The sequence below is a fragment of the Sinocyclocheilus rhinocerous genome, unplaced genomic scaffold (genome assembly GCF_001515625.1).
Source record: "Sinocyclocheilus rhinocerous isolate Xijiao unplaced genomic scaffold, SAMN03320098_v1.1 scaffold14, whole genome shotgun sequence".
NCBI lineage: Eukaryota > Metazoa > Chordata > Actinopteri > Cypriniformes > Cyprinidae > Sinocyclocheilus > Sinocyclocheilus rhinocerous.
Genome location: NW_015629561.1, coordinates 1,175,061 through 1,184,956, shown reverse-complemented (window position 1 = coordinate 1,184,956; position 9,896 = coordinate 1,175,061). Strand labels below are relative to the sequence as shown.

The 9,896-nt window shown below is 37.8% G+C and overlaps 1 protein-coding gene across 1 annotated transcript in view; it reads right to left on the bottom strand.

The window, feature by feature from the left end:
- srgap2 (SLIT-ROBO Rho GTPase activating protein 2) overlaps nt 1–9,896 on the bottom strand; it is a 136,663-nt gene that overhangs the window by 124,512 nt on the left and 2,255 nt on the right. The gene's annotated exons all lie outside the window — the stretch shown is intronic.

Genomic DNA, 9,896 nt, shown 5'->3' with positions numbered 1-9,896 from the left:
CATTTATTTGATCCAAAGTACAGCAAAACAGTAAAATTTTGAAATATTTTTACTATTTAAAATAACTTTCTATTTTAATATATTTTAAAATGTAATTTATTCCTGTGATTTCAAAGCAACATTTATCTGAAATAGAAATCTTTTGTAACATTATAAATGTCTTTATCATCACTTTTGATAAATTTAAAGGATCCTTTCTAAATAAAAGTATTAATTTATATAATTGAAAAAAATTAGAATCGTGTAAGAGAATCGTGATCTCAATTCCCATGGAGAAAAATCGTGATTCACATTTCAGCAAGAATCGTGCAGCCCTAGACTGCGGTCCCTTTAAGAGTTTATCCACGGACCCAATATACTGTTACACAACATGCGTTCTCTTTCTCAACTATTTAACGTTCCAAAACTGACTGTGTCTAACTGACTGACGTTATTGCCTGTGCTGCTGGTAATAAAACGGATCGGCTCGAAATCGGAAAGAAGTGAGACTGACCGGCCGATCACCGATCCGGGCCGATCGTAAGGAAAATCGGCCAATTCCGATCCCTGGTCGATCGATCGGTGCATCTCTATTTAAATGCAAAAGAAAAGGCAGTAGAGCTGTCTATTTCTGTCAATGGTAAGTTTGTGATAACATAAGAAAAGTAGTTTAAATGTTTTGCCACTTTTCAGTGACAATGTTTGGATTTGAAATCAAAATAATGGATAAATGTTGTGTTTGTGGAAAACAGCCACGGATCAGTAGCGGACTCCTGAGTCCTGTGTGAAAGCACAGTCCGTGCTGCTTCCCCTCTCACAAGAGTCACCTAAGAGGGGAATTCCCCCCATTTTCAAAAATGAAATTAAGGCACTGAATTAATGACTAAAAATCATGATTGGAGTATCACTATAAATAGTTATAAATGATAAAAAGAAGGCTTTAAAAAGATCGGTATCGGCAGATACTGCTTTCTGTGATCGGTCTCAAAAATCCTGATCGGAGAACCCCTAATTGTGCATACCGTTGCGTAGCTACATTATCTGAAGTTCAAAGCAAAGCTGGGCTCATGAGGAGGAGGAATTCGGCTCTTTGAGCCTACGCTCACATGGTGTGTACAGAAAAAATCAAACTAAAAAATGCTTTGATACTTTGGTACACCTAAAATGGCTCCAAGTCATTTGTGCTAGCACATCAGAATACAGATGAGGCATACATTTGGCTCATCTCCTCTCCCCCAACATCAGATCAGTGCAAACCTGAGCATGTTTGTGGAGGGGGGAACAAGAGAGACCACATATTAAGAGAAAAACAAAGATCAGTGATGAACTGCTTCATTAAAAAAGCATTAGTAGAAGTGTGACCCAGTCAGACAAGCCTTGTCCAAGCTGCATGGCTCATGGCAATGGTGCAGTGTAGCACCTCATTTCCAATGCTGAAAATCCTGCTGATATCTTATACCTGATGACTGTATTCTGTGGTGTGGATTTGGGCTAATGATTAGGCCTGTATCTCCGCCAATATTCTTCATTTACAGCCAAAAAGAGCTTGCCTGCTTGAGCAGTTATACTGTAAACACAGTAGAAATACATAATATTAAAATTCTGGCTGAGATCTTAAAATAAAAGTGTCAGATTTGATCTAAATATCTAAAAAAATAATAATAATCTGAAAATAGAAAACAGCAATTAAAAACTCATTACTGGCCAGTTTTTTCAATAATCAACTACTGCTAAATGTAAAAAATAAATTAATTAAAAATAAATTAATAAAAATAAACAAACAAATGAATAAGAAAATAAAAAAATTGAAAAGAAAAATAAACAGATAAATGAGACAAATAAGAAAAATAAACAGATAAATAATGAAATAAATAAACAAATAAATAAATGGTATTGCGTCCCTAAGGCTAAGCACTCAGAAAAGGAATGACAACCATACAGACTCCCCCTTAAAGCATGCACTCAACTCTCGTGGTTAGTAATGAATTAAAAGCCACTGAATAGCTATATCATTAAAAAAAACGTTCAATCTAAAATGAAATGATGTGAATGATGTAAAAGGCACAGAGAAGACTCATGTGGTAAAGAACAGTGAGATAAATGTTCAATCTTGGGGAGAAGATATTCTACTTGTCAGACATTCGTGATCAGAGTTGACAGGAAAATAGATACCTACAAAAGTTTTGGTTTGGAGGAAAACCATGTCTGTGGTACTGAGATGAAGGCAAAGTTTAATTATGCTGAAAAGAGACACACCTAATATCATTCTTACACCCATACATTTACAAAAGATGAAGGTAGGTGTCTTGTTTTTGGCAGCCAATATATTTTCCAGTCTACAGCACAAAGAAATAGTCAACAACAAGACATTTGAGAGTGAATGTTGAGGATGGTAGATGTTACATCATTCTTCACACAATCCCACAATTCTGTATTCTTTACTAACTCAATTTCACAGCTCACCATTGTTTAAACCATTAACTATAAACCAAGGTGGATTAAAACTGGATGTATCCAGCTGGATGTCGAGTAAGGAAGTGAGCCAGAAAGCCACGTAGCGGTCAGTAACTGTAATCAAGAACCGGCCTAACAGAGGCAGGAAACAAAGCAGGCCTTAACACAAAGAAAAAATCTGTTTCCTCTCCTGACCCAAGGGACTTCTCAGACATCCAATACCTCAGTTTCAATTGTTTTTCATTTAGGCTGGGTTTATTTAGAGGAACTGCTGCCCTTTATTTATTGACTTTTAAATTGAGGATATGAATATGCTTTTGTTGATGTACAAGGCTTTTTTTATAGCTCCTCGCTTATTCTGTGCATTTCTAAACCTGAAAAGTTTTTGTCAGTCTTGTAGTCCAAGTCTTTCTACATTTTGGATCATATTTACAAGCAATGTAGAGCCAAGACGTGGATATACAAGATATAATATAATTATTACACAGGCAATATAGCCTGTGGTCTCTCATTAAACTGTCTCTACACTGAAGTACGCCATATGGAAATTAATACAAAGCAGAAAACAACATGCCTAAGTGTGTGGTCAACCATGTGTTAAAACGTCATGTGTTTGCAATTATTAAAAGTCTGGTTAAGAAGGGTGAAGGGGAGGGGGAGGAAAACATCAAAAAACAATGTGTCATATTTCATCCTGACTGACAAACCGTCATTTCAGGAGTTGCGAGAAAAGTAGGAGTGAGCAGGCCAAGAAAAAAGAACAATAGAAGAACAGAGACCGCTTTGGTCCTGCAGTTCTACACAATGCTCTTATTGTTAGTCCAGAACCACAGCAGATCTGGAAAGAAAGGAGAAGGAGAAAGAAAAGACACCGGTCCTCTCCAAAGACGGTGATCCTGACTCATGTTGCACATTCCTACAGGTCTCAGGTCTGTTGCCACAGTGGCCACGCTTAAATGAGGGGAGGAACTGAAACATCCTTTGGGAAAAACCGAGTAGAAAATGCTTCCTCATTTTAGTAACTTCTTTTCTCAGAGACACTCCACAGAGTCAAACAGAAGATGTTGACAAGGTGCATTGCGTTGAGCTGCCATTCGAATTTTGCATAGCGGACAAGCTGATGGAGGAATGAGTACGTTGGCAGTATGCAAATATCAGCATAAATACCACTAGATTCATTCAAACTGAGTCACTGTTCAAGCTGACAAAGAGCTAAAGACAGTCATCTTAAAGGCACAGTTCACCCAAAAAAATGAAAATTCTGTCATTATTTACTTTCTTTCTTTTGTGGAACACACAAAAAAAGATGTTTGTATAATGACAACAATGAACGAAAAAAAAAAAACGAAACAAGCACAATAAAAGCATCATAAGCGTATTCAATAATCAACTACTGCTAAATATAAAAAATAAAGTGGCCCATATGTATATAAGTGGCCCATATGATTCATTAACTATATTCCATATGTTCTGAAGCCAAGCAATAGCTTTACACAAGAAATACACTAAGAAAAAAGTCATATGGGTTTCAAAAGAAAATAGGGTAAAAGATGACATTATTTTTCAGTAAACCACTCCTGAAGTGTGCAATTTTGCACAACTATGGGGTTGCCCTTAGTTGCGCAAAAATTGCACACTTTACCTTCATTTGCAAATAATAATATCCAAATAATGTCCAAACCACTTTATCAAGCAATTTGTACTTCCGTTTGGTACTTCAACATACTTTTTTTTTTTGGACTATCAATAAGCAACCATTCAGATGATGTTGCATGATGTTGCACCACTTTCAACAATTCTGTGTGCAACAATTCTTAAATCATTTCAATACTAACATTTATGGGTGCCTACTTTAATTATTTGCCCCAAGACTCTTCCTTGTGGAAATCCAACAACCTCAAAGGAGGAACTAATGGAAAACAGCTATGTATGTGACAAGCAATCCATAATTAGCACTTCTTAAAAGGTAAGCCCCTTCCTGTCTGGTATCCTCCAATCAGAACAGCCGGAACATAAGGAAGTATATCCAAAGTGTGCACTCTGACCTCTTTCGTTTGATCTGCTCTTTAATTTTTTAAAAATGACTGAGTAAAAATGACTGTTCCGGGTCTTAGAATTAACCTCACAGTCTGTTTTCACGTCACCGACTGGCATGTGTTCTACTGCCATGCAGAATGCAAAAGTCCACTAAAACCAAGACTGGCCATTTCATTCTGACAAAGAAGTAGATGGAAGACAGAATGTAAATGGTTTTCCACTTTGCAGGCTCTCTCCAACCCTCCCCCACACCTTCCCATGGCTGAACGCCGGGAAAGTGCTTGATGACTTTACCGTGCCTGTTTGAAGGTCTGCTGGACTTCAGGACATTTAGCATGGACTGACAGAGAAATCACATTATTTAGTCCAGCGTTACCCATCAGGGAGATGAAATGCCATCAGGCCATGAAAATGAGCATGTGTGCATGAATTGCATGCTTGCTAATATATAGAAAAATAAAAAGGAAGGTGGTTTGGAAATAGCTGGTCCCTGAGCATGTTTGCAAGCAGAAGCAGGTTCAAGATGGCAGGTAAACGGAGCATCCATCTTCCCTTGATCTTCATCCGTATGCTTGTGATCCAGTTTGGCAGAGTTTTAAAATTTGGATTGGGATTCACCTGGTGTTCATTTGTTGAGAAGCACAGCGGGAGATTAATTAGTGGGAACAGAAAGTCGATCCAGGCATTTTCATTTCCACAGTAAATTATGCTGATGCAGTGCAAACAGTATAATGGAGTTTTGAGGGGTGTGATTTCGGTCTCATTCCTTCCTATTCTATGTCAGGTAACAGTTTTGTACATCTAGTCGTGTGCATCCAGAGGGATCGGGCATCTGTTGTCAATTATGACCTTTCTGTTGTGTCCACAAACATTACGCCGTGTGTCTGTCTATTGGTGAACTGAGGGAACCAAAACGTTCTCCTGCATCTGAGGCATTTAGTACATAACAGATGTTGGAAACACAGATGATTAATTGGTTAAAGAGCTCTCTAAAGTGAATGCAAGTGTGAGAACAACTACAATGGTATGAGAAAAGCTGCAAAGCCCAATTCCTACAAGAATGAGTTGTCTCTCTTACAGATAGAATTTGGCCTCCACTGTTAATCAAATAAACTATAAAAACTTAGATCTGGACCAAATCAACAAGGTATGATTACAGCAGAGACCTTCACCCTGATCCAGGATAACTCCCTCAGGGCTGGTCCTCTGACAGGAAGTCCAGAAATCGGGGGTGAGTTTCCAATTCAAAAGCACACAATAGCAACAATACATGCGTGTTGTGCACTGTCTCCCCCTCCTTCCTCTCCTCTTCTTCCTTAAACAAACATCCTTCCTGGGGAAGATTATTTCGGATCAAGTCAGCATTTCCACATAAAGAACATTTGCATACTGTATATTCTAGCACCATACCGGGCACACCATCCATTCCACGGACTCATTAAGTGCTAAAGTGGAGCGTCTTGGCCGGAGCAGGAGCCATGGATCAATGCTGGCCAGTTCTAATTGAGGAACGCTCATTATGGGAAGGGTATTATAAAGGACAAGAAGAGATTAGTGGAAAAGTAACGATTCATTGCAGCTGCAGCATGGGTAAACAAAGGCTGATGCAGAGAGCGGTAAACCTAAAAGACTTTCTCATCATCGACCTCGCAGATTAACTGAACATATTGGGATGGGTTGGAAGAGGCGCTGCTGTTTTTTAAAAACCAACCAAGCCATAACTTTGGAGTGACCACTAACAAGCATTGCCATTTAAACACATCCTTCAAAGTAATATCTAACCAAAATGGACAAAAGCCAGTATAGAGTTTATGTATAATAGGTATCACAATGAGATCATAGGGGTAACAGTGGCTAACTAGGCCTAGTTATCCAACCAATTCTATCCCTGTAGTCATATAAAAATCTGTATTTATTATTTTTTTACTTTATTGATAAGATTTACTTATAAAAATGTTTTTAAAAAACTCTCTCATTTGTCCAAGAAATTATTTACTTATTATTTATAAACAGGGACATTGCACAACCAATGCTGACAATCTCTGAACATCAAATATCAGCCAATTAATCAGCTTGGTCTATATATAGATCACTAATGTTCACACGTCATGATGTCTCTCATTGGATCAGCCTCTGAAACTTTCACTCTCCTCAAACAATCAATATCACTCTGTCTGCTCAAAGCACCAGATGTGTGAAAACACCAAACCGCTGCTAATGAAACCAAGTGAAGGTTTTCTCATTCCATCTCTTTTTGCCAGATAAAGCCAAATAACAGCTGCTTGGGTTGTGAAGACTCCACTATTTCGCTTGTCAGCAGAAACACATGCTGCTGCAGAATTAGAAATGAGCAGTCAAAGAGTGAGATCAAGAATACAGAGAATGAAAACCAGAATATAGTATGAAACTGATCAAAAGCAACAGTCTGTTTTGGGCCTTACGTGCTGTGAAACTGGATGAACGCAGTGATTACTGACATTCAAGCAAGGAAATGTGAGGAACTCGGCCGAAATATGTTGAGAAGGAAAATGTTAGTAGGCTTTTGCACCCTCCCCCCAAAACACCATCAGCACTTCAAACAGAATTCAACAGTGACCTACATACATAGGCGTCAAGTTACTATTAAAATCAACGAATCTACAAAAATTGCCTGTTCTAATCCATTTTGCACGATACGGTTTCTTTGCCCTCTCTAAATTACAGGAACCAATGGAAATGTCCATCTTTAAATCTTCATTAATACAATCTCTCCAAATGCTTCTGGTTCTTTTTCCATTTTTAAAAATACATCAGGCACAGCACATAAAGGGGGGCAAAGTATCTTCCAGGCTTTTTTTTTTTACAACTGATGCCAATTAGAGCAGTCAATAATTTTGTTTCCCACAGCTTCACAAAGTTCTTATATACGTAGTCACTTTTCAAATGCTTGACAGGCTCACTTCCCATGTCTGAAGGATTATAGCTACATTATCTAATCCTTCCAAACAGCCGTGGTAAAAAACAGCTGTACATTTCCTGCCAATCCTTGGAAACGTCAAGCCCAGTCTTCCATCTCTTAGCTCTTACCTGCGCCATAAGTAAGCCTTTGAGTTAGTTTCATTTGTGATTCCTTTATAAAAAATCTGAATGGAGAACCCAAGGTATTGAGTGATCTTGATCTTGATTTGCAGAAAAGAGTCAGATCGTTGAGATACTGTTTGCCTGAAGCCTATGTATTCATTGGATTTTAATAGCTTATAGCACCAACTGCAGGGCACTGAGAATAAGAACATGATTTTGATGGAAAAATTCTATGTTCCGCATCAAGCTGATGTTAATCAATGATAATCCAGTCAGAAATGTACGCAGCTTTGATGTGTCTCTCTCTGACTTCTCCAGTTTCAGATTTTCGCCTCATGTCTGGTTGCCTCAGCACAGAAATAGATCACCAAACAATTACTGCTTCCTCTTCTGCCACTAATTCATGACAGATTATTTAGCCAAATCAGCGATGTTTCACTAGGCAAGGTTGCTTTCGAAATCTAGGCCATTTTTCAGTGTGCGCCTTGCAATTCCTGAGAGAAGAAATCATTCCTATTATTGTTTCTTTCCAGATCCTGTCATCGCAAGATATTTGAGCAAACTGATCCACAAGCATTTTTTCATTCAGAAATGGCAGAGTAATAGGGATTTGCTTGTGGGGGAGGCTGGGGGTTCAAATTGGCAAGAGAAAGTGATACGACACAGCATCCAGAGAGAGGAGCTGGAGGAGGAACAATAGTCAAAATTAATATCAGGTTTATAGATTTACATTTACTTTATAAACTGAAACGGTCTCTCTTAGCATGAAAGCATCAATGTGTTGGAGATAAAATTTCTCAGGGATGTGAATGCTATTATTATTCAATTCTGCAGTTCATCTGTAAAAGACACTAAATAAAAATGATGTAAATTTAACAACTTAAAGGCTGATAAAAAATGGCAACAGTCACTATTGACAACCAGGTTATCCATTAAGGGACCAATGAATTTCCATCACTTTTCCAGCCATTTGTGATTAGTGGAATAGATTTTTAAAATCTTTTTTATAAAGATGGCAGCTCACATTGAAAATGAATGATGTATGAAATATTAATTTAGTGATTATTTTAATTATGCTAGATTTTTTTCATATAGCCTAACTTTTTTTTAATGATATTGCAACCCTCTAGTGGGCCCTGGCTCCCTTTGTTGAAAACCAGTGAGCTAAGCATAGCTATAAGAATTTATATTTGGTAATTGTAATGATTTTTTTAATGACTTAATAAGATTTAATTAATTTCCATTACTTTTGGCATGGAAATCACTATTTTTAAAATTCTCTAAAACGACCATATTTACTTGTATTCCATGATCATAGCATAGGTACTGGAGCAAATTACAACCATTAAAACATTAACACAACTCTACTAAAATACACTTTCTACTTAAAAATCACAACAATGTAAAATCATAACCATATATACAAACATTTATTGAACTAAACAAACAAACAAACAGCTAAGATGGCTCACTGGTCTTAGCTGGTTTAAGATGGTCTCCAGCCTGATTACCTGAAAAGCTGACCAAACCCCCTTTAAAACCAGCCAAAATCCAGGCTGGGACACTAGCTAAAACCATCATACCAGCTTAGGCTAGTCTGAACTGTTTTAGCTATATTTTCATCCAATACTTGCATTTAAACACCCTAAACCAGGTTCATGCTCTGTTAGCGATATTTATGTCACAATGACCTACTTGAATGAAAACTCTCATAGATGAGAAACTCACCGGCTCTCATTAAAGGAGCTTTTACCCACACTTAGCAGCAACAGGCAGGGCTCATCATTTGCTCAACTCAAAGTGCCAGTGACCGGGCAAATGCACAAAAGAGCAGGCACACATAACGGCGTGAATAACATGATAGCGAGCTTCACGAATGAAGTGAATCATTCAATTCGTCTTTCAGTTAAACACAGCTTCGTTTTGCCTCATCAGACAGATGTTTCTATGGGAACGGAATCCCTCCAGTGAGAAAAAAAACACATGCGTTGCGTACACACACAAGAAACAAGCGCGGTGTATTGTTACAATGACTTCATGAAATACTACATTACTACTCAGAATACGAGAAAACATTCTCTAAGCCTTCAGACTAACACTTTAAAACGGTTACCACAGCGCAGTATGAATAACATTAATGAGGTTACAGCAGTGGTGTAGTGGTGCCTGGAGAAGTGGGTATACTCTTAATTTATGCCCCATGACATGTGTTATAAACAGTGACGTGTAAAACTAGTCTTGTATATTTAGTTCACCCCAAAATGGGCCAGTAGTATTTGCATATTGTCACTTAACTTCTGCTGCTTGACTTCACGGAGTAAGAATCATTATGAAATTAAAATTTGCCACAGAAGAGGTGCAGATTT